The 26,719-nt window shown below is 40.6% G+C and overlaps 1 pseudogene; it reads right to left on the bottom strand.

Annotated features, from left to right (window-relative positions):
- The window catches only part of LOC132770189 (heparan-alpha-glucosaminide N-acetyltransferase-like), a 201,918-nt pseudogene that overhangs the window by 12,785 nt on the left and 162,414 nt on the right, over positions 1–26,719 (bottom strand).

Below are 26,719 nucleotides of genomic sequence, written 5' to 3'. Positions count from 1 at the left end.
CAAGCAGTATGAGCTACAAATCAGATGATGGCCTAGGGAGGAAAAAAAAGATTTGTTTCTATGGTTGTTTGCTTGGAGGAGAAAGGAAATGCATCCATATGGGAGCCTTCTCATTACAGTGACACACATACTACAAATAGGAACATTAAAAAAAAGCAGAGGAAGTGCAGAACAGTGTAAAACCTCTGGTTCAGATTCTAGTATTTGGCAATAAAGAAGGAGTTTCCATCTGAGGCTAGGGATGGGTGACTCTCTCAAATTCAATTTCACACTGATTCTCAGTTCCGCCCTTCAAAGTTCGTTCCATCTTGTTTCCACACTACAGTTTGATTATTAACAAGGTGTTTTGGGTCTCCCACTGGAAAAACAGGCAGGATAAAATCAATTACACAAACACATGGCAGGATTTTTATACACATTTTGAGTATTCCTTTTTGAAAATGTATGTGTTGAATATTCGGTGAAATTCACATTTAACTTGAAAAGCCTACAGTTAAAGACTAGCCATTTAACCAGAGCAGGCCTGCACACTTTGTGACCCACCATCCAAACATAGCTCCCTAGTCCTATACTGTGGCTGTTGCAGTAGAGTGTGCTGGTCAAGTTACAACTAGTAGTAGAAGAGGAAAGAGGTCTGTTCAGGTGTTGGAGCAGGAGCAGCAAAGGAAGCGAATTAGGGAGCTATTCATGACACCTACAGATACTGACTAGTTTGAAGGCTTCTCAGATTCTGAAATGGAGGAGGAGGGAGATGGGGGCAGAGATTTGAAGCGGGTTACTCGGGAGCAAGAGTCAGATGAAGAACGTGAAAGGAAACGTATCCGTGAAATACTTAATGCTCCAACTGAGGAGGAAGATTTTATGGAGTTTACAGGAAGTGATGGGTCAGGGAGTAGTAACGAAGAGGAGGATGGGCTGGATTGGACCTGTGTGCAGGAAGTCAGAGACATATGAACACAACCAAAATCTAGTGATGAGTTTGAAGGTCTCTCTGGAGATTGGCAATCTGGTAATACATGGGGCGATCTAAGTCTTATAGATGATGGAAATGTTGGAGAGATGGGCGGTGGCGATCAGCTGTGGAAGCTAAGGCAGCTGAGAGTGATGAAGACAGAGTGGAGAGCAGTTCATCATCTGATAATGAATTATAGGATAAAAGTAGGTATCAAACTATGGGGACTTTGCAGTAGGCAAAGTGTTGTACTCGTGCTTGGGACTTTGTTGCTGCCATTACTTTTGAGCTTGGGTCCTGGAACTGCAGGTTGCTGTGTTTCTGTGCTTCTACTGACTGGAAACTCGTAAGTGCTGACTTCTACCTTCCCTCTGACTTCGGATTGTTTTTGGATGACTACATCGCATTTTGGACTTAATCATCTTCTTCTTGATGTGCTTTGACTTGGGACTGCTTGCTTCCACCTTGTTTCCTTGTGTTTATTGAACTCTGTGTTTTTGAAGCAATTTGCTTGAACTTTTTGTTATTCCGGATTATAATCCAGTATAATCCGGATTATCCGCTAAATTACGTTTTTTGCATAGCAGTTCGCTACAGACTTTCAGTTACTGCTAGATAAAATGAGTTAAGTATTTCTAAGCTATTTTTGTTGTGTTAATAAACTTTGTTTGGACCTTTTCTTTGTGTTTGGCTCCTTTAAGGCCTTCCAGATGCTAATCAATAACAGCAATGTTCATGGACCAGTGGTTTAAGAGCAATTAAAACAAATACCCACACAGCATTCCCTACTATCACTATGCATGTTTCTGTTTATTCGATGCTTAGACCATATGTCTTTCACATATAAGGCAAATAGATACATGAACATGAAGACCAGATTATTGAATACAGTATAAAATACACAATAAAATCCTATAAATAATTAAAATGCTACATATATCGATGGCAAGATGCACCCTTAAAATACTACATACTGTATGGACTCGAACCAACGTAATTAAAAACCAGGTAAAACCAAATAAATACATCATTATTAAAACTACATAAACAGCCACTATTAGTTAAATGCATCCCCAGCATTTCGACTACAATATCAGAGATTAGTCTTGCCTGGATTTTCTGTGCTGCCAGGGCAAAAAGAGACACCTTGTGAGTAACCACAGGGTTAGTGTCAGCCAAGAGATAGAAAATCTTTTCTGACACAGTGTTGGTTTGAAGGAGATGAAAAATAGACCCCAGGATTTTGGTTCTTGGCTCAGAGTACAGAGAGCAGGAAAACAAATAGTGAGGCAAATCCTCAAGTTCCAGGACCCCACAAACACGTCAACAAAGAGCCAGAGGGGTGCCCGTGTGTCTGCCATCAATCACTGCTGTGGGCATACTTTGAATACAAAGGGCTGTGAAGGCTTGCCTAAGTTTTGGAAATGTGAACCTATCATGGTCAAGTTTGTACAGTCTACAGTTTGTACAGATAGTCCTATCATTGTCAAGTTTGTACAGTCTAAACCAGTGGGAAAATTTGGAGTTATTAATAGCCTACCTATCATGGTCGACACTGTTATTAAAAATATATTCATGAAGCTTCTCCCTTGAGTTCAAGATAGAGGGCTTATCAGACAGAGTGAGGTGAAATTCAAGCAGCTTCTGGTAACTTGTATTCCAAATTTTGCATTTTGCTAGCTGTTCAAAACATTGGGGAGAACCCTAACTGAGGAGTCGTTTACACTTCTCCAATCATTAAATAGGGTGAAGTGAACACATGATCTAATGGAGGAGAAACCAACTTCTGCCCGGACCAAGGCTGCCGGATGCCCGTTGGGAGTCTCAGTAGTTTCTTAAGAAATGTATTCTGGAGAGCCTCCAGTGTCACTGTCTGAGTCTCATCCCATCCCCAGACAGCACCACCATACAAAATCTGGGCTATATGCAAGTTCCTCCCAAATGCACAGGCATATATGCACACATACCGAATTGTGCATGCACAATTCAGGCAAGGCACAGGTGATTTTTCTGGCTTCCCTTTCCACAGTGCCTTTGCTCCAAAAGACTTTCTGAACCATAGCTGGTACTGCTACCATATTCCTCATTCTCCTTTCTTGCTCCTTCTGTTGCAGGGATGGGACAGGAGGGAGCCCTGACTAGTTCTGAACCTATGACTCTTGTCTTCCCCAAACTGGCCTAGTTCTGACTCTGCAAAACAATTTATCTTTTTTAAAAATAACTTTACTATACAATGATATTGCTACAGTTTAAGGATCTCATAAGGCAGATATCTGGCTCCATTTCAATGCACTTTGGAAATTGAAACCCACAGGAGTCCCACAGAGGCTGTCACATGGTGCAAGGGCACTTCTGGTGGGAATCAGTGAAGTTCTGATTCTGCAGCACATGAAAATGGAGCCAGAAGCCCGTTCTCAGGAGATTGGTGTTATACAACTCCAAATCTGAGAAAGTGGGGGAAAGCAGAGAAAAGATGAGGAACGGACATGGGATGGCGGTAGGGAATGGGGTAAGATGTTTCTTCCACTGCCTGTCTGATGAAGTCCTAAGTCACTTACTCAAGTTGAGACAATGAATTTTCTCCTGTTTCTGCTTAACTCTGAGAGACAGCAAATAATCCATCTAGTGAGTATTTGCCTATCAGATTTTCTTGGTATTAAGCCAACAGCTTAATGAAAGCAGTTCCAAACTTTTAATCTATAGCTGACTCAAAAATTTGCCGCTTTGAAAAAATGTATCAACTGCCTAAAAATATTATAGATCTATGGTTAAATTAGCTTTGAGACAGCTTAATGAATGCTTAAGGTTTCATGTTCCATACAAGAATGAAGAATTTTTGAAATCAAAGATTAGGTTGGGGGTAATGGATGGAGAGGGGGGGAGGCATGTACTGTAATTAGAAACTGATCATACACAATGGCTTTTGATAGCTGTCCACTATTTCAACTAGTAATGAGCTGTTGGAAAAGCCATTGGGAAATGGTTGGCTTTCATACGCATCTCTAATCAAAAATGAAAATGAGTTATGTTATTTTTATTCCCAAACAAAGGCGTGATGCAGATGTAGCATCCTTTTATCCCCTTGCTGGACTTTTGGATTTGGCTATGGACTACAGACTTACGCACTTCCTCATCTTTCTTTCTTTAATTCATGAATTGCTCTATGGTGAAATAAGCAGGTCAAAGATGTGTTTATACTAATGTTAGTAATACATATTCTTTATTCTTTATCACATGACATAAATAGTTGAATGCCTTCCTTAAAGTGCAAATCCCAGGAGTCCATTCAATGTTGTGAAGGCTTTTAAAGTGGAATATATTACTATAACAGTATAGTGTGATAAGGACTTCAGTGTCAAAATGAAACTAAGCTTTTAGTATCAAAATGTAGAAATGGACAACCAGTTGGAAACTTGTTTTACTAATAAAAATAGATCACAGTTAACTTTAATATGGTGCAAACATAGCTCCATGCTGTCATTAGCTCTAGAACAGTGGTTCTCAACTGTTTTGGCCTTCAACTCCCAAAAATCCTAACAGCTGGTAAGCTGTAGGCCAAAACATCTGGAGACCCACAGGTTGAGAACCACTGCTCTAGAATGGGGCAGGGATGGAGACTTTGCACATAATTTCACATGGGACTATTTTGTATATGCCAAGTTGCTTTACTACAATTACCAAAACCTATTTTGCATCCTTTGCAGCCCTTTGGAAATTCTACCAGCTCTGTCCTTCCCTCCCTCAGCACAAATATCTTCTACCATAGCTCCCCCCACTTGCGTTTTCTGGCATGGTCTTGAAAAATGTTCCCACCCATCCCCAGACTTCACCGTTCCCCGGTCATTAATAGTGGCAACCCTATTTTCCACTGAAATTGCATTTTACAAGCATTCAGATGTCAAGGATGTGGACTGGCACTGGGCTACTATCCTTGAGGATCTGTCTGTGGATTCCTATAATAAAAAGCTCAAAAGAACCACAGGATTTGATATACCAAATTCCACCCAAACTCATTTAAAACAGATTTATTTATGATCACCAGAATCAACATTTGTTCCCTTTCCAGTCTTTTAATCAGCAAAACAGAAAGCTCCAATTTAATGAAAAGAATAGTATAGAAAAAACATACCGTTTATATGAAAACAACAACAACATAACATGCAGAAGAATTATGTGTCGTAAATGTGTTTATGTTGCAAATGTAGATAACGCTTTAAAACAAAATTATCATATTCTGAAGTATTCTTCAGATCCAGGGAGTTTTTTTTCGACGGGTGGGGGTGTGTGACTTCGTTTTTCTATGTATACCCACATCTTGGCCTGATCTGTAAGTTTGTTCTTGTACGAATGGTTGAAGCTTAGGAAAATTACTTTAGAAGGGCCTCAGTGCCCTTCCACACAGCTATATAACCCAGAATATCAAGGCAGAAAATTCCACAATATCTGCTTTGAACTGGGTTATCTGAGTCCACACTGCCATATATAACAGTTCAAAATAGAAAATGTGAGATTTTATTCAGCTGTGTGGAAAGAGCCCCAGTTTCCAGAAGCTAGGATTCTAGAAGTTGTATTCCAAAAGAAAAAAAGTAACTTATTCAAGTTCAGATTATAAATCTCATATACTGTGTATACTCGAGTATAAGCCTAGTTTTTCAGTCCTTTTTTTTAGGCTGAAAAAGTCTCCCCTGGCTTATACCTGGTCAAGGTTATTTATTATTTTACTTTGTTGTTATTATTATTTTACTTTATTATTGTTATTACATTTATTATTTTATTCTATTTCTTATTGCTATTGTTACATTTATTATTTTACACTATTATTGTTATTATTACATTTATTAGTTTACTCTATTATTACTGTTACTATTACATTCCATTATTTTACTCTATTATTATTACTATTATTATTATTATTTTATTCTGGGAAAATACGTAAGCATATTTACATTGAAGAAGGTTAGAATAATGGTTGAATCAGAGTTTGACAGTCTTATGTTGAATTACAGGTTTATGTAAATATTCAAAAACATTTAACTAACTGATGCCTCAATTAATGTAATTTTATTGGTATCTATTTTTATTTTGAAATGTACCAGTAGCTGCTGCATTTTCCACCCTCGGCTTATATTCGAGTCAATCCATTTCCCAAGTTTTTTGTGGTAAAATTAGGTGCCTTGGCTTATATTCGGGTCGGCTTCTATCCGAGTATATACGGTATATGTTACATTCTCTATGCTTCTCATGGAAATGTATATAAAATTATAAAACCACACAAAAGTTATTTACTCCTGATCTGCTTTTCGATCTATGTGGCTCTTGACGTTGCTTACAGTCATTGAAACAAAAATTAGCTAAAACCATACATAGAAAAACACATTGAAAAAAATCTAAAAGCAGGACATACAGTACTAATTTGTGGCCACCTTGATCACTGTTGAGTTAATTTATCCAATCAATAACATAAGAAACTGGACAATTTGAATGTATATGTTATGGCTTAAATATGTTAGTCTGTGGACAAAAAGTGGATTTGTTGAGAAAAGCACTTCTCTGGAACATATTGGGACAGGAAAAAGGAGTTTGCTAAAGAATCTCCCAGTAGAGGCAGTCCCCGAGTTACAAACAAATGACTATTTTTGGCTAGAGTTACACTTCAAAATACCCAAACAGAAGTCAGAGGCTCCTCAAATAAGGATACTGTATGAGAAATGTTAGTGAATTATTAACAGCGTGAAAATATAACTTTGTACACAAAAAAACATATATATTGTATGTCTATTTTAACAAATATATAAATAAAAAAATAAAAATGTACCTGTTCTGACTTCCAGACAAATTCAACTTAAGAACAAACCTACAGAATCTATCTTGTTTGTAACTTGGGCCTGTACTGTGGAAATTAAACTTTCATTCTGTTCTTTCATACATATTGTTTAGCACTGAGAAACTCACTGTTTAGTTCAGCCTAGTGTGCAAGCTGAATAAAAGGATATGTAGCAGAAAAGAGAGCAGAAAAACTACTTACTTAGTTAATATCTTATGCATATCACTGCTGATATACATTAAAATCACAAGCATAACATGGCTATATAAACTTCTGGCCCAGAGAAACACACAAATAGAAAATACTTTACACAATACAATATTGAGCTATATGTAACACGTCGTGATGGATCGTGTCTGTGCATTCATAAAACCACAACCTAAAAGCATCAGGAAAAAGAACAGGAGGTGAAATAACAGGTCTCGAGACATAGGGAGGAGCCCTTTAGTCAGGGGCGGCTCAACCCATTACACAAAGTAAGCATTTGCAGTATAGTTGATTTTGCCCAGGGGCGCTCTTGAGGCGCTCTTGGGGGAAAATAGACCTTGACATATGCGAGTTGTAGTTACTGGGATGTATAGTTCACCTACAATCAAAGAGCATTCTGAACTCCACCAATGATGGAATTGAACCAAATATGGCACACAGAACTCCCACGACAAACAGAAAATATATATCAGTGATCGGTTGGGGGGGGGGGGGGCAAAATACTGTTTGCTTACTGTTGAAAATTACCTAGGGCCGCCTCTGCCTTTGGTCCTCAGTATAAGAAAACTTGGTGAGAAAAAGGAAAAGGAGGAGTCTTCTGAGAGGGCATTGCTGTAACCCAATGCCCTCTCAAAGTGTATATAAGGAAGTCATGTACAGTGTATATTTCTCTCCTTGTGCTGTGATGCTGTTCGTCGAAGGCTCTATGTAATTGATTAAAAGAACCTGTCTGCTAAGACAAGATATAACTGTGCTATGGTAAGTTTGTAGTGTCATCTAGATTGGAGGGGAAAACAATAATAAAACTGACAATGGCCGGGTATATGCTCAAGTGCCTGTAAAAGAGTTCCAGAGTGACTGCAGTTTGTGGGAGCAGTTGACTGAATATACTGTGCAGGAAGAAGCTACTGGAAAGCTGAAGTTGTGCAACTGATCTACTGCTGAATTGTGAAATTAATCTCAACAGGGATGCATAAGATCAGCTGATAAGAGCCAGAGTGTTGGGATTATTACTGCAGAAAACAGGGGGGTTCAACCCCTATGAAGACATGGAAACATATGGGGTAACTTTAGAAAAAGCCAACCTGCTCTGAGCACATCTGCTCAAGAAAATGAGATAGATTTGCCATCAGTCAGGCACATAAAACAAATAACAAATATGACCTGACAACCTGCTGTTATGACGGATTACAATTTATACCATCCAACTGTAGTCTTAGTGTGGATTACTTTCATCTGAAAGCTATCTTGATAGTATTCCAGATCAATATTTTGCTGGCTAAACTTACTTACAGGTATATCAAGAACTGCCTCCTCTATTCCTAGGTTACCTGCTCAACTTGACATGAATATAAAAACCTATCTCCCACATTTGTCCCTTTAGTAACTCTTTATGACCATCATTGTGATTAAGCCTGTCATCTCATTACCATACTCAAATGTTTCACATTTTATTACAATTCAAATCTCCCCTTCTCAGGTGCATGAAAGTTCAGGCTAGAAATGTCATTATTCTTGATTTGTCTCAACTGTGCCACACAATCCCTTTATTTTACTCAACAAATTTTTAGTCCAGCTTTCTTAGCTGTACATATAATGATGTTGTGGAGTTCAAACTAGTGTGCATGTATTTTAAGCTCAGCATATTACCACAACAAAATGTTTCTTTTTGCCCTAAGACTTAAATATATGACAGACTTTTTACAAATACTGAAAAAATAGAATGTTCCGATGTTTACTCAAATGCATATACTGGTAAGGGATGGTAAAAACTGCACACGCTATATAGTACTATCCATCATCACAGCACAAAAAAACAAGACCAAAAAACCAACTCTCACAATAGGATCATATTTACAACAAAAGTCACAGCTGTCCCTTACAAAATGAAATTAGGTTTGATTTTGTGTCATGGCAATGTTCATTACTGCCATCTAGTCTGGAAGGAAAAGATCAGATAGTTGATGGCAACCCCATCAAACATTGAAAAGGCACAGAATGAGTGTGTGAGGAAGAGGAATGCTTTTTCTGATCTCCATGTGAATATAATGGAGCCAACTGATGTGATGCAGAATTTAACTTGTGTCCTCTGTATAGAACCAGAGTACTGGGAGTTTGCTCTGGTTATAAAGGCCTGGCTGACCTCTTGCCCCAGCCGTGTGCATATGTGTGTGAAGATGTTTTGCCTCATGCGATACAGCATGGAGGCCTGGCAGATGTAGTTGCAAAATATGAGAGACTAGAATAGCCAGAACAACAAGAAAGGCCTGGAAAATCACATCCAATGAGTGCGATCCCCATAAGTAATGAATACCAGGTCTAAAGTCTAATGACCTCATCACATTATTTAAATTCCCTGTCTTAGGGCACTTCCTCCACACAGCCAGCATGAAGCCTGCTGGATCTCATACCACAACGTACATCTGCTGCTGGCAGGGCTCTGTGCATCAAGAAAGTGTGGTAGCAGGAGGAAACTTGAACATGGGAGCCTGCCCATGTTCAGGTTAGAAATCATAGGGACAACACGGGCTTGTGATGGGCAAGCGGGTGGTGTGAGCAATGGAGGGTGTTGCGTGACAGATTCGCCCTGCTGCCCAATTTGCTCCGCTGCCCTGAGCACCCCCTCCCATCTCTTGCATTGAGGACCTCAGTGTGACAAGGTCCTAAGAAACCAGAACTTGAAAGTTACTGGTTTCATAATTCGTTACTTGTAATACCATATAGCTCAAGTGCTATTATTATACTGCTGTCTCATGCTGTTTTCTGAATATTGAGTCCAAGAGTGCAGGGATGCATGGATGAGGATAGGAAAAATGTATTGTTTCAGTGATATATTTCCAGTGACCTTTAAATCTGAATAACATACTCCCTGCTAAAATAAATCCACTGAAACAATAAGTCTACAAATATGTGAATCTTTTCAGTTCATTGAGTCTACTTCTGTAGGTACAACTAATAAGATTCAGGGCCCAATTGTAAGTTCATTGGTTGTTAACTGCCTTCTGCTTTTCAGTGGAAAGTAAAAATCTAAATCACACTGCCCAGGATAGACATGAATGTTTTATTTATTTCATATCAAAAGTATTGCATAAATTAGGATAAAACAGATAAAAACAGAAGGAGCACAGGAGCTAAATATCTTTTGACCAAAAATGGGCAATGGGAATGGAATTGTCTGTGGCCTCCAACAGTTCTTTCTCTGTACATGAAGCAGGGCATAGTGGACAAGCATACAGATGCGGAATTGTCTGTTCTGCTCCACAGTCACACAAGGTGTGGGATTCTTTTAGGTAGTGCCATTTTGCCAGGTTGTCTTTTGATCTGCCCACTCCACTTCTGAGTCTGTTCAGGGACTTCTAAGTTGGCCATTCTTGGTTTGCCCCTGGAGGAAGACCCTCGTGGGGGGGGGGTGTCATCCATTAGGGATTTCCTGGTTTAACTCCCCAGAGGGTTACTCTTGCTATTGCTGGGGAAATGTTAAGAGGACTGGTGGTTCTTATGAAGATTTCCCTGCTTTGACTCTGCTGGGAGGAGGCTAATAGCCACGCAGTGGATGGCTTTCACAGTGTTCAACGTTATTTCTCTCACAGTAAGCAGCAACTTCCCATTGCATATCGGGGGAGTAATGCCAGCTAGCTTGTAGAGTTTATCAACAGGTGTAAGTTTAAGACATCCTGTGATTATTCTGCATGTTTCGTTCAATGCTACGTTCACCTGCTTTGCATGGGCAGACTTGTGCCAAACAGGGCAGGCATACTCGGCAGTTGAGTAAGACAAGGCTAGGGTTGATATTCTTATTAATTTTGGGTCTGTACCCCACGTGTTGCCAGTAAATTTCCGCAGGGTGTTATTGCGTACAGCTACTTTGTGCTTGGTATGTGGCCCAACACAAAAGCAAGAAACAAGCTAAGGATATTGTTGGAACTCATGCTGCTTTGAATCTAAGACTGCTTATCTGTGTGTCTGCCTACTTGGTTCTCCATGCTTACTTTTGAAAGAGGAAAAAAATTACAATCCCAGTGTTGCAAGAAAAGAACCTGCAATCCCTCCAGTCTTTGGACTTAGCTCTCATTAGCCCTATCTGGCAGGCCAATGCTTGCTAGAACTGAAATCCAAACTGTATCCGAGAAAGCATAGTTTTCCCACTCCTGTTGTAAAGAACTGCCAGTGAGTTATTCAATCTGTGAGAGAAGTGTGAAACTACAGATTATGAAGAACAGTTCACTCTAAAGCTGCTTCCATACATTAAAAGAAGGAAAAACAGAGGTTCCTACCGAGCGAGCTTTGGAAAGAGTTGCTCAGCAAAGCAGCTTTAATAAAACCATTACTAAGTGACTCTGACAAGCTATGGTTTGGCTTGCTGGCATGGTGTGCAGAGCCTGGATCAATGGCTTGGAAACATTTCTGCTTGCTGCAGTCAATTGTGCCTTCCAGGCTTCTTAGATCATGGTTGAGCAATCACATAATTTCCATCTTGTCACCTACAATGCTCTCTTTCTGTTCCCTAATATTTTGTACTGACAGGCTCTGAGAGAAAAAAGGTGCACAATTAAGCTAACAGGAATGATCAACCATTCTTCCCAGATTATCATAAAATGTAGCTTTTAATCAAAACAACATTGTTGACCCAGCATTTCCAGTTTAAAAAGTTTCAGATAAAAGGGCTGGAAAGGATCCTTCATTTTGGCTTCTTCTGATCAGAGTTGAGAGTTCAAGCCTGGACCAAATGGATTCATACAACAAAATCCCACAGCTGGGGAAAATTACTTTTTTGGATGAAAATTCCCAAAATCCACCTGCTAGAAGGGCTGCTGGTTGTGCCAGATGGAGAATTCAGGGCAGTTCTTTCTGAAAACTTAGGTCTACAAGCTCTTTTCCAACCATTAAAACAGACATGAAGGGCAATAGATTTGCTTTCATACAGGCTGATTTGCCCGCCGTATGCCACTTCCTCACCCCTTTTGTCATGGAACTCATTACATGACACACATCTACTTCTAGCTGGGCTCCATGGGGGGGGGGGGGGGGGGGCTGGGTGGCGGATGCTTTCTTCCCAAGGGATGGGGCTGGCAGAAGTTGGATGATGCGATGCATGGGGCAACATGTTTTCCACACCCTCCACTGGGACCCAACATATTTGCCATGATGCGTGCCGAATCTCTCAATGTGATAAGGTCCTAAGTGCCCTTCTGTATCTTGAATAGCCTCACCTACATGGTTAAGGCAGATGAACTCCATCTTTCCATTGTACAGGAGTTGCTCACTGAAAACTATCTCCCACACAGGCCCGTAGCCAGGATTTTGATTGGGGGGGGGGGTTGAGTTTGATTCAAGAGGCGGGGGGCTGAGGATATACCCTAGCAAACCTTTTGTATCATTTTCCCAATAGCCCCATGCATATGGGATATATTGAGCATGGTGATCAGATCATGATATGAATAAATGTAACAGTTTAAATAATGTACCAGTAAGGCCTTCTCGTGGGCCACCTTGAGAATTTCAGTGGGGGGGGGGGGCTGAAGTCCCTCAAGCCTCCCCCCCCCCCCCCCGGCTACATGCCTGCTCCCACATAATTGGAAAAAAGCCTTAAAGGCCATTTAGATCAGACATGGGCAAACTTTTTTTGCCTTGGGGCCGTGTTGTGGGCCTGATCGAGAGAGCCGAGCTGGGAGGGAGATGGCCTGTGAGAGGGTGGGGCTGGGAGGGGATAGGGCAGGGGCCAGGTCATCCTTGGGTTATCCTTCTGGCATAAGGATGAGGCTGCTTGCCCATCCTTACAACGGGAGAAAAATGAAACATGCGGCAACTGCCTCAATCTTCCTCCCCGATCCTCCTCCCCCAATCTTCAGACTGTCCTCCGGAGTGCTCTAGAGAGCACTTAATAATGATAATAATAATAATAATAATAATAATAATAATAATAACCTTTATTTATACCCCGCCACCATCTCCCCAAGGGGATTCGGGGCGGCTTACATGAGGCCCAGCCCAGAATACAACACATCAATATAAATAGAACACAGCAATAAAATGTAAGGAAAAAAAAAACAATACACAACCATTATAAATAACACATCAACAATATAAAATCACAAATTCAAAATGCAGAAATCAATCACTGTGGGCAGGGCAAATTATTAAAGATTAAAAATAAAAAACACTGGATGGGACAGCAGCGTAATGTATCTGGACAGGGGGTCCTGAGGGTAAAGTAGGGTTTGATTGCACTACCAGGAAAATTAAAGTGATTCCGAGGGCATTTTGCAGAAATTGGTCAGGTCAGGGAATTATTGTTCATTCATTGAAGGCACACTGGAACAGCCAAGTTTTCAAGCTTTTCCTGAAGACCACCAGGGTGGAGGTTTGCCTAATAACTCTGGAGAGAGAGTTCCAGAGCTGACGGGCCACTGCAGAAGGCCCTCTCCCTTGTCCCCATAAGTCGCAACTATAATGGGGGTGCTGTGTGCCATCCTTGAGCTGTCCTCTCATCATAAGGACAGGGCTGCTTCCACTGTCCTGATGCTGGGAGGAGAGCGAGACATACAGTGGCTGAGAGAGCTCCAGAGGGCTCTTGGTCGCTGCATGTCTTCCTCCCTTGTCCTTTCTGCATCAGAATGCAGCGGGCCACTAGGTTCTTATGCTGAGGGGAGAGGGAAAATGAGGAGAGCCTGAGGTAAGCCCCCAGGGGGGCGCATCAGACCCCGGGCCTTAGTTTGCAGCTCCCAAACAAGGTCCCATGTTTTACATCATTCACTTAGGGGAAGCGCAGGCAATACCATATTCTATTTGGAAAATATTTTCCCCACCAAATATTTCCCTATTATTTATTTATTTATTTATTTACCTTACTTATATACCGCTGTTCTCAGCCCGAAGGCGACTCACAGCGGTTCACAACAAATACGAACAGCAAAAATTCAGTGCTACAGTATAGAAACAGTTAACAACCTAACACATTACACAATTAATAAACAGTTACTACAATACCCATTCACTGTTGTCACGTCATCAAAAACATGTTCCAGATTCGTCATCCATTGTTCCATTCCAGTGTTCATTAACCAATCATTGCAATAATTATTCGAACGCCTGCTCAAACAGCTAGGTCTTCACCTTTTTGCGGAATACCATTAGAGATGGTGCTAGTCTAATGTCCGTAGGAAGGGTGTTCCACAGCCGAGGAGCCACCACCGAGAAGGCCCTATCTCTCGTCCCCGTCAGCCGAGCTTGAGAAGCAGGCGGGATCGAGAGCAGGGTCTCCCCGGAAGATCTCAAAGTCCTGGTGGGTTCATAGGCAGAGATGCGGTCAGATAGGTAGCTTGGGCCGGAACCGTTTAGGGCTTTAAAGGCCAACGCCAGCACTTTGAATTCAGCCCGTTCTATCATCTTTTTTTCTTATCACAGAAAATCTCTTTAGGAGAAAATGATAGAACAGCTGTGCAATGCCTTTTGATTTGAGTTGCTAAAGGCTGTCCGAGCATTGTATGGACATAGATATGGACTGATAGGTGTTTGAGGGAGATAGACAGAACACTCATAGGGACATTGTAAAGATAAAGTGAGGAAGAAGAAAATAGTGGACATGGCCTTGAGCTTGTTGGAGTAAATGCAGGAAAGAAATGCAAACTAATAAATAAATGATAGATGTCGAAGGCTTTCATGGCTGGAATCACTGGCTTGTTGCAGGCATTTCGGGCTATATGGCCATGTTCAAGAAGAATTCTCTCCTGACGTTTCACCTGCATCTATGGCAAGCATCCTCACAACCTCTGAGGATGCTTGCCATAGATGCAGGTGAAACGTCAGATTGCACAGTGTCTTTCCAGAATTATCAAATCTTAATATTATGCATGCTTTCTATAGCACATGAAGCAAGTTTAAAGTTTCAAAAATGTGGTACTTCTCACACATTCGGAAAATGTTTCCTTTAATGTTGCTACACAGGTGCAGTTACTTTAGCCAAGGATGTGATCAGAGAGTACATTCTTCCTCTAAGAGTTCAGGTCATACCATAACTAATTTCCAGGTATTCTCTCATCTATGAAGTTTGGCAAGCCAGACTATTATTGCTCCGTAGATCTTATCAACCTCCCAGGAGTTGGAAAATAAGGATATCAAACTTAATATCCTCTACATATTAAATATATAGACAATTTTCCAAAGTAAATTGAAATACAATTGGTGATCAAGATAAAATGGAAAACCACATTTTTAAGAAAATGAAAATGCTACGGCATGTGTGGGGAGGGAAGGGAATCTATCATATCTGAGCATGTGCATTTTCCTTGCTCTTGTTAGCTCATTTGCTGTCAGTATTAATCAGCCATTTGCCTTTTCTGTTGAGACAAACAAGATTGCATTTAGAACTATGCTGATTAATTTTTTGTAAATGAACATTCCATTGATTTCCTTAATTTGATGCATCAATCATTTAGATCCTCATTCAAGTAAGTGAGCAGGGAGATATCCTCTTCCCACCTCAGAGCCAAGATTGGGGATCTGGCAGATTGGCCTAATGAGTTTTGACAGACCTGAACCACCACCCAGCTCAGATAAACTATGAGATCAGATTAGGAAGCAAGGCAGAGATCTTTATCACTGTTCTTTGGGAAGTGAACACATTTGAATATGTGGAACAAATGAACAAAGGGCAAATGTAACAGGAAGATTACTGCCAGTTCTACAGAAGAGCTTGGGATGTGGTGAATGTGGCTTAATTAGATTCAAGAATTTCAAAGATACTTAAAGCCAAGTCAGAGAGCCATCCATTCAGAGGAGAGGATAATGGGTATTACAGATGGCAGCTTCCTGAAGCAATTGTTTGAGATAAACTTGTAGTATCAGACCAAGGAAACGGAATTAATGCAGCCCTGAATCCAACAGATCAGATGAGCTCTAGAAGCTTACATAGAGAGGACAATGTGATATCTTACTCTATAGCTGCAGAAGATGACTTGAAATTTAAGGACAGCTTATCCTTTGGGGCGGAGCCAGTAGCACTGGGGGCGGAGCCAGTAGCAGAGGTCCAGAGACTCAAAAGGAAACAGGAGGTGAGCTGTGCTTTAGGAAATCCTTAACTTTTGAAGAGCTCAGTGTTTGTTTCCTGGGCCACTATCTGGGTGGAGGCCAAAAGGGGGTGCTAGACAGAGATGGATAGTCCATTTTAGAGGGGCAGGGGTTGAAGGAGTAAAACCATTTCCCTCTGTTTTCCTGTTATTCCCCCAACCTGTGTCGCTGTCATGGAACAACTCTCATTTATGAAATGGGAAGTGGGGAAGTAAAATAACCAGTGAAACAATTATTTCCCCTCTCTCCCTTAAAATGGACTATCTTTCTCTGTCTAGTGCCCCCTTCTGGCCTCCACACGGATAAGTATCATATCTTGTTTGTTTGTTTCTCTTCTGCAAATTGAATACAACTTTTGTCATTTGCCTTCACCCTGGTGAGATTCCTGATTCCTGACTTGGAACATTTGTAGTTCACAAAGCTCACCAGGCTTCTCCTGGTATTTACGGGTCCTTGGAAAACCTCACATTTCATCGGTTCTAAATTAATCAGAAAAGAATCTGGGCATTTCTCTTTGATCAGTTAGCTGTGGATAAATCTGCCTTATGACCATTTCCTGTGGCCTTGCCCTTTGGTTATGACTGCCAGGCCTTTAACAGAGGGTCCATTACTTATACACTTATGAACAACAAATGATCCAATTCAAGCTCCCACAGATCCTCATAGGGTTATTCAGTCAGCTGGACTCTGAATTGAGATTTATTCCTTGTCCATTTTGTTTTAGAGCTGCTACTATGGCTGCAGAGGCAATCATGATGTCCATAGAAATTAAGAGGATTGGGCGGGGGTTTAGTATTTACAAAGATCACATCAGACGGTGCCTTGAGACCAATTCGTTTCTGACCTGCTTATGGGCGACTCAGAGCTCAAATCTCCTCTTTCCCAAGTAACTCTTTCTTTGCTTTTCAGAGAAATCACTAGAAGTATAGACATAGGCCTACCTGGGCACAGAAGCTGGGAAGATGTGGAATGCAATGGAAAGCTCCCCTAACATGGCTATTGGAATTTAGGTCACCAGAAACACCAGTTCAAATCCTGATCTTGCACTTGGGTGAGAACAATCTGGGAAAGGTATATGAACTCACAATGGTCTTTATGGCAAACAGGGATATCCACAGTATATAAAAATTGTTCCTGGGAGTATTGCTTGTAGGGGTACAGTTTTTGTTCTTGTTTTCGACTGTAATAATAAATATGTACTGTATTTTCTGGTGTATAAGACTACCTTTTAACACAGGAAAATCTTATCAAAAGTCGGGGGTCGTCTTATACACCGTGCATCATCTTATTGCTGGGTGTTGTCTTATACAGTGGGTACTGAAACTTCCAAGCTGGACTGGAGAATCTGTGGTCACCGCATATGGTGGGTGGAGTTCTAAAATGGACGTGGCCGCATCCCTGCCATATACGGCTACCGTATGAAAGCAGCAAAGGCAGCGCTGTACAAATACAGTAGAAGAAAATCCACTCACCAGGATTCGTGGAAAGAAGTGACTTAACTCAGTCCTGATGACAAGGTGAGGGGGCGCCTTGCCAGGAAGGTATAAGTGAAGGGCGGCGCAAGCGGCAGGTGTCAGAACGCTCAGGATATGGAAAAAAGGGATAGAGTGGTGCTGTGCCCAGAAAAACACGCCTCTTTCACCTGTCTGTCCTGCACATGTATCCTATTATTGTACCTCCTCTGCCTCTCAGATCCCGCTCCTGAGGACTGCAGTGAAGTGGTGCAGACGTGTATGCGTGAGATTTGAGAGGCAGAGAAGGAGGTACGGTAATAGGAAAATGACCACATTGAAATCAAATCTGATGTTTGTTTGTTTTTTTAAAAAAATGGTGTGCATTGGAAGAGGGATAGTCTTATACAGTGAGAATATCCCAATCTCTATATTTTAACTGGAAAAGTTGGGGGTTGTCTTATATGCCCAGTCATCTTATACACTGGGAAATATGGTACATATGTGGGGGTACAGATGATTCATTGCTAAAAAGAGAATTCCTCACTGCTCACTCTTTGGGCCATGAATATAGTCTGTAGGCTGGAATAAGTTGTTATATAGCAACTAGGAAATCCTCTCTGATGGGGAAGAATAATTTCAACTGAAATGGGTTTGAACTTGTTCTGCTGAATTTTGAAATCAACTTAACACATATGTATGCAATAGGATAGTCAAGAATTTTCAAAGTGGAGTAGGGAGAAGGGTGACAATTGGAACTTGCCATAATGGAAATGTGAGGGGGTACAGAAGGTGTACCTATAAAGAAACATGAGCACTGAGTTTGGGTCGGGAAAACTCATCATTGAGATATTGGGGGTGGGGGGATTGGTAAAGCAACTTACCAATTTGGATGTTACCAAAGTGCCTTTCAAGGCACCAGCAAAGGAATCTGGAGAACAATTCCCTACCTACAGTTTGATGATTCATTCTTGGTAATTTCTTATTGATTATATCATTATGTTTGTTAAAATCTATGACTCGGTTTTCTCAAAAATTGTGTTGCTTCCTGCCTTTCTGTTCATTTTACAAAACAAATCCATGGGTAGTGTTTCTCAGTTAGGATATCTGCCATTTGAACAACAAGCAATAAAGCAGATCACTTCCTTGCACACGCTTGTTACAAGGACGTTTCTGTGTTTCATGGCCGATGATGTTATGCAGTTGGCATGCCTACAGCTGCTCTGTAGATTGCACCAATCTTTGTCTTGGCATTTCTCTGGAGCTGGACCAGACTGAAGAAATGATGTGCGTAACTTCCACAAGGTGAAGAGAAGGAAAAGGACATGAAGGGGAAATTTTGAGCAGTCTAGCTAAGTGCTTTAATAAAATATGGTGGGGACGGGATTTTTTTTTAAAAAAAGAAATAAAATGCATATGGGCCCTAAGCCAGGCCAGTGTGTGTATGTGCATCCACAAATAGAAAGGGAAAGAACACGAGAAGCACTGTCTGTTCTTTACCCTTGCTGGATTGATACTTCTGTTCTGCCTTTGAATATAGACAGCAGTTTTGTTGTCTCTAATTAAATGATTGAATACATTATCAAAGAATCATAGAGTTGGAAGAGACCTCATGGCCTATCCAGTCCAACCCCCTGCCAAGTAGCAGGTAAATTGCATTCAAAGCACCTCTGACAGATGGCCATCCAGCCTCTGTTTAAAAGCCTCCAAAGAAGGAGCCTCCACCACACTCCGGGGCAGAGAGTTCCACTTCTGAACAGCTCTCAGGAAGTTCTTCCTAATGTTCAGATGGAATCTCCTTTCTTGTAGTTTGAAACCATTGTTCTGCATCCTAGTCTCAGGGCAGCAGAAAACAAGCTTGCTCCCTCCTCCCTATGATGTCATCTAAAAGAATAAACATACTTTACCTATAAAAAGACAATATTCTGGAGAAAGGGGGGAAATCCCACAATCACAGTTCAGATATATCAAATTCTGAAAGCAGCTCCACAATTTTATCAGTCAGCTTTTTGCTTTGGTGTGTCCTAAATTCAAACCATAGCTTGAAATTGTTACATTTTTGGACTATAATAATATAATAACACTTTATTTATACCATGCTACCATCTCCCCAAGGGACTCGGTGCGGCTTACATGAAGCCGAGCCCAAAATACAACAATACAAGCAATAAAAACAACAAGCAACAACAACAACAATACAAGCAGTTTAAAAACAACAAAACAATGATGCAAATAATAACTAACTACAACTGTTACAACTGTCAGAAATCCTCAACCAGAATAACTGGTTCCAAAAACTTTTCAGTGTTAAGTACTGGAAGAGTGGCCATGCTGAGTGTGGGGAATCTTGTAATTCAAAAATTACTTTTCCAATCTCTTATCTGGTGCCCCTGCTTCATTTCCTGTATTTCCTAGCTTCTATGGCAGAATGATAGGAAGGATGGTTCATGTGTTCAACATTTATTTGCTTCTCATACTCTGCCAAAGAACACTGGTGCCTCACCAAATTGCAAGTGTTAGGATTCCATAGCATTGCGCCATGGCAGGTCAAGTGGTGTCAAGCTGCATTAATGCTACAACACGAGTAGATGCACCCCGGTTTGTCAGGCAAACATAGTAATTGTCAAATGCTATGTTCAGCAAAGGACAAGAGGGATCCTCTCACTTCTGCAGGAGTCTACCGTGTACCATGCAGCTGTGGACAAGTCTACATAGGGACCACCAAACGCAGCAGCATTGCCCAAACATGAATCAAGGAACATGAAAGGCACTGCAGAGTACTTCAACCAGAGAAATCAGCCATAGCAGAGCACCTGATGAACCAACCTGGACACAGCATTTTATTTGAGAACACAGAAATGCTGAACCACTCTCACAACCACCATGTCAGACTACACAGAGAAGCCATTGAAATACACAAGCATGTGGACAATTTCAACAGAAAGGAGGAAACCATGAAAATGAACAAAATTTGGCTACCAGTATTAAAAAAAACTCTAAAATTGCAACAGCACAACAACAGAGAGGAAGCAGGTAGGGACATCTAATTACCTCTCAACAAAAGTTTGCTCCAGGCACAGTCAGCCCATTGTATGCTAATCAAGGTGGTCAGTTGAAACATTCACACCTAGCTCCAGCAGACAAGAGTTCTTTGTCCCACCCTGGTCATTCCACAGATATATAAACCCTTTTTCTTAGTTCCAACAGACCCCACTACTTCTGAGAATGCTTGCCATAGATGCAGATGAAACGTCAGGAGAGAATGCCTCTAGACCATGGCCATACAGCCCGAAAAAACCTACAACAACCCAGTGATTCCGGCCATGAAAGCTTTCGACAATACATAGTAATTGTCTTCAGGATCAAATGAATGGTCCATCCATTGAACAGATGAGGCATCTGATTTTGCCCCTATTGCCGTTACTGGTTGCCATCCACTAGTTTTATTCAAGGTACGTCATACCACATCCCTTTCGCACAGCTTCTTCCTTAGCTAGTTTCAAGTGTTTATACTCTAGGTTTTTTTGATACCTCCCCTGAAAATGCACACATCTTCTCAAAGCAGCCTCTCTTGCTCTCTGAAAACCACATGGAATTCAAGCAGTACTATATTTTGTTTTCAGACTACACATGATGTACAGTAATTAATATTGATTCAGATGAAGCCAGCTAGCAGAATGATGATAAATAGGCTAGTAATAACAATTCGATCTGTGATGAACAGAGGAAAATGGAAAAACAATGGGTACTGGGTTTTGAATTTTGCCTTTCAGAGGATAATTGCAGACTTGTGAGGATAGGAGGCAAGCAAAAATAAATGGAATATTACAAAACAATAACTAACACAATCAACAAGAAAATGGCAAGAGGCAGAATGTCATCCTTCTCTAAAGCCAGTTTGATGTCTTCCATCAAAGCAATTTGGGTTCATGGAGACACTGCCACTAATCAGTCTATCCACATTGTGTTACACATACACACTGTCATGGAAGAAATAGCAGGACTGAGGTTTTACCAGTCAGTCTCCAGTTTGTAAGATAGCAAGAGGCTGTGTTTTAATAGCTATGAGCTCTGGATCATTTCCTTTCTTGTTAGATTATTCCCAGTTTGTAAGTAACTACGTTAATTTTGAAAACAGGGCCTGGCAGCACTCCTAATTCTATTATCTAGCATCAGGACTTAACAACTCACCAACAAAACAGCCCAGATGAGAAATCTCTTTAGAATGCTCAGTGGCTGCTGGCGGTACATTAGGATAATCTTCCCAGCCTGAAAATCAGAAAGAAACAAAAATAAGAAATATACAAACAAAAATATATCATATGATTCTTTCATGGTGTTCTCTAAAAATAGGCTACTGGCTAAAGTGGTGGCAAAACACAGGTTCAACACATTCTCCTGTCCTTTGTCACAAGCAAAAGGAAGCAGGCAGGAAACAACTTTGAGCAGGGATCCTCAAACTAAGGCCCAGGGCCCTCCAAGGTCATTTACCCGGCCCTCACTCAGGGTCAACCTAAGTCTGAAATGACTTGAAAGTACACAACAACAACAACAATCCTATCTCATCAGCCAAAAGCAGGCCCACACTTCCCATTGAGATACTAATAATTTTATATTTGTTAAAATTCTTCTTCATTTTAATTATTGTAATGTTTTAAAGTGTTTTTTGCACTATAAATAAGATATATGCAGTGTGCATAGGAATTCATTCATGTCTTTTTCAAATTATAATCTGGCCCTCCAAGAGTTTGAGGGACTGTGACCTGGTCCTCTGTTTAAAATGTTTGAGGACCCCTGACTTAAGAGCATGAAAGCATGGTCTAGTCTTCTGAATTTGTGGACATGCATATGGCTGTCTGATACTAATTTTAAGTTTCAGTTCAAAGATGAGATGAAAGGACAGGAAAGCACATGGCATGGCTTGGTAAAATTATTTTGCACTACAGAATCCCCCAAACTACTATATTTCATCACATAATAGTTGCACTTCCCCCTTTTTTGAAAAAAGGGGGTGCGACTATTACGTGAGAAAATATTTTTGCAGCTACTATTTTTGTAGTTACAAAGCCACTCTTGAACCTATCAGTGAAAGCTACTAACGTTCTATATGAAAGGAGTTCCATTGGCTTGGTTACTACCTGGTTGCTCAGTGTACAGTAAAAAATACAGTAAAAACAGTCAAACTTCTGCTTATCTTTATACTACGTGCTGGTACACAAATCTATATTCATATGTTTCTGCACCACCAAAGAGCCACAATATTTTCACTTCACTTACCACCTCAAAAATATTTTTAGTGGAGAGAGTTTTTAATTATTATTTATTACATATATTTCTATCCCGCCCTTCTTCCCAAAAGGGGACTCAGGGTGGCCTTACATAAGCATCTAATGATGCAAACATTCTTCTCTAGAATTGGTTGGGGACTATGGTTGGAGTCAATTGCATTAGAAACCCACCGTGTCCATATGGCATGTTCAAAATTTGGTAAAGGGACCCATACAATTTACCCTTTCTATCCATGGATTCTGCATCCACTGATTCAATAATCTACAGCAGTGGTTCTCAACCTGTGGGTCCCCAGGTGTTTTGGCCTACAACTCCCAGAAATCCCAGCCAGTTTACCAGCTGCTAGGATTTCTGGGAGTTGAAGGCCAAAACATTTGGGGACCCACAGATTGAGAACCACTGATCTACAGGATGACCCCACCCCCACCCCCGCTACACAAAAGCTGTCTACAGGTTTTAGTATCTGGGGTGTGGGGGGAAAGGGAGTGTCTTGGAACCAAACCCCAGCAGATACCAAGGACACATTATGTATATTATCAACAACAAAATTTAGTCCACCTGTATCTCATCTTTCCCCCAAAATATTAAAACAATAAAGATTTAAATACATACCAAAATCAGTAAAAGTATGCAAAAGCTATTTTAAAATGTAAGTAAACAATCTATACAATTAAAAATGTATAGAGTCCATTAATAGACAGAAGATAAACATCAACAAGATAGTACACCATTAAAAGCATATTGTAATCAATTCCTAAAAGCCTGTGAGAATAGAGGTAGAATGAGCTCATTATTTCCCATCTCGCCTCCCTTTCCAGTGCACAACTCATGTGGTACCCTCTGTGGATATAGTCCAAATTGTTTGAAGTTGAAATTGACATCACAGACACAACAGGACACATTGTGAGAGCAAATGATGAGGTATATAGGAACAGGTGGACTGGTCCATCTTGATGTAACTCAAAATAATGGAAGACTTAGGTTCCACTCAAGCTGATCAAGGCTAAGGGGCAAAGCTAAACAAAACGAAAGCAAAGACCAAGGTGCTATTTTTCTAAAGTCAAGATCTGTAAACATATAGACTATTAGAACAAAGAGAGAAAGATATTCTGTAGAAGTGTGATGTCATAGACACTGGAACTATGAAGTCTTAGCTCTGCCTTTTTCTCTCCTCTGCTTCAGTTCCCCCTGTTTATAGTTTTTCCCAATAGTGTAGATACCTTCCTTTGTATTAGTTTTGGGTGGAGCATAAAAACCCCTAGAGGCCAGCCTTAGTTGGTCTATTCCATTTGCCTGTATGGAGCTCCTTTGCTGAACTCCTCCTTTTTCTGCAACAGAGCTACAGAGAATAGAGGCTTGGGTATTGTCTAGTAATCCTAGGCCCAAGCAATTCAATATAGGCATCCTTAGCACCTGAATTCAGCAGTATTCTTATACCAGCAGTCCCAGAGACAACAGAAGCTTTTGACCAGCTTAAGCTTCACAAGAAAGAAGCACCAGAGGCAGAAGACTCCAGAGAGATTACTAAAGTCAGCAAAATCTCCTTTATGTAATGTATTGTTTTAAGTTGCCTTATAATAATCCTGGGTGGAGTTAACCTCTTATCCATCTGGTTTTCAGTAAACTCATTTTGGTTATCTTTTCACCTTGCCTAAAGTGCCTCTGTGTATTAAGGATCTCAATCTTAACAGAAGGTATACAGATAGCCCCTGTGTAAAGCCAGACACTATAGTTTATCCCAAAGGTTCAGGCGTGCCATCACAGGAACCCAAGAAACTTGCAAAACAAACAGACCAACATTCTGCAATTGTTGTGGCCACAGTTGGCTGCCTTTTTAAAAAGTAAGAGCTCATTCATAGGTTTGCCTAAAGGTCATGGTAGGTTGGAAAAAATTGAAGGCATACAACAACAAAAAGCTCAGGCCCATTTCATCTCCCACTGGACCTTCTGAAAAATTAACGGAACTTCAGAATCAGCCTAAACATTTCATTTAGACTTTTAAAGTCATTAAAATATCAATTCCAGCAACTGGATTTTCCCCCTGTGCTGAAACGTGCTCTTTGCACCTCTGGAGCAACAAACCTGCCAGACTCTTTAATGAGAAAAAAAGTATTGTATTGATTTCCTGGGACCCATCAATCCAATATTTTCGGAAATAAGAAAAAGGCCTTTATTCAATACCCAGCTTTCTTTTGCTCAGCCTTGGTATTTGGAAGCAGCGTTCAGAATGAAAAGAAAATGTGACAAATGCGACTGTCATGGTGATTAATAACTGGATTTATGTCACAAAGTCTCACTGCTTTTTTGTATGCTCCCTTCCCATTTTATATACCACTTCTCGGGTGAAGAGGAAGAATCAGTGGAGAACAAACTTAGAAGTAAATGTCAGGGCTCTGAAATATAATTTCAGAAATTCCAGTTCTGTTCTGCAACAAATATCAGGTGAAATCCTTCAAAAAGGAGGGCAAATGGGGGTGAAAGCACCCTGTTGGTGGAGTAAGAAGGAGATTAGCATGAAGATTAACCCCAATGTGGAGAAATTCCGCTTCTCCAGATGATGTCCTATGGTCTTCACCATTATCTCTGATGGCTAGGTTTGATGGAAACTGCAGTCCAACAAGCCCTATGAGGAGTGGCTTAAAAAGCTGGGCATATTTAGCCTGCAGAAGAAAAGGCTGAGAGGAGACATGATGCCCATGTGAGGGGAAGTCATATGGAGGAGGGAGCAAGCTTGTTTTCTGCTGCCCTGGAGACTATTTTAAATTTAAAATTATTGTAAATAATTTTGACTCTTTAATTATTTGGTTAGAATAAATTATGCGAGACTTTGGAGAACAAAGGAGATTCCAACACAGGAACAATGGCTATTGAAAATTATAGATATTATGAATATGGACAAACTAACTCAATTGATGAGTACAAACCAGAATCTGAAAATATCAAAAATGGACTGGACACAAATTTTATAACTCAAGAGAACTTAAAATGGACAATAGACACAAGATGAACATAAAAACATAATGCTCTTAAGGAAAACTCCATGAAAGAGGAAGGAACAAGCTTGTTTTCTGCTGCCCTGAAGACTAGGATGGGGAACAATGGTTTCAAACTATAGGAAATGATATTCCACCTGAACATTAGGAAGAACTTCCTAACTGTGAGAGCTGTTCAGCAGTGGAACTCTCTGCCCCAGGGTGCTTTGGAGGCTCCTTCTTTGGAGGTTTTTAAACAGAGGCTGGATGGGCCACAGCAATGCATGGCCGGGTACAAGTATAATATAAAGTATAATATAAAACCATATCAAGATCAATAAAACATAAATCATTTGCATCTCCTAGTTAAAAACATTGTCCAATCTTATCATCCAGTCATTCCATTTTCCTGTGTCTGTTACACTGCATTTTAAAATGCTTGCTCAAACAGCCAAGTCTTGACTTTTTTCCGGAATGTTAAAAGGGAGGGGGCCGATCTAATGTTCCTAGGAAGGGTGTTCCATAGCCAGGGAGCCACCACTTAGAAGGCCCTGTCTCTCATCCCCACCAAATGTATTTGTGATGCAGGTGGGATCGAGAGCAGGGCCTCCCCAGACGATCTTAAAGTCTTAGATGGTTCATAAGGGGAGATGCGTTTGGACACGTAAGTTGGGCCCGAACCGTTTCTATTATTCTATGAGCATAAATGGATGTTAAAAATAAGAGCTTCCACTATAAAATCATATTAAAGACCTAGCAAAATACTCTACTAATACAGTAGTTGGCCGACTGCATATGGGAAGGTCCTTATCAAAAGATATTCAATTTTTCTCGATGAATGAGTAAACTGACCACCATAGTCTCTCAACTCACCAGTATGCTCACAATGAACCAAGGGGATAATACCAGGTTCAATTCATGCCTTGCTTTGCTTCACAATAACACTTCCACAGCACAG

This window comes from Anolis sagrei, chromosome 3, assembly GCF_037176765.1.
Source record: "Anolis sagrei isolate rAnoSag1 chromosome 3, rAnoSag1.mat, whole genome shotgun sequence".
Lineage (NCBI taxonomy): Eukaryota > Metazoa > Chordata > Lepidosauria > Squamata > Dactyloidae > Anolis > Anolis sagrei.
This window is presented reverse-complemented; position numbering and strand designations above follow the sequence as displayed.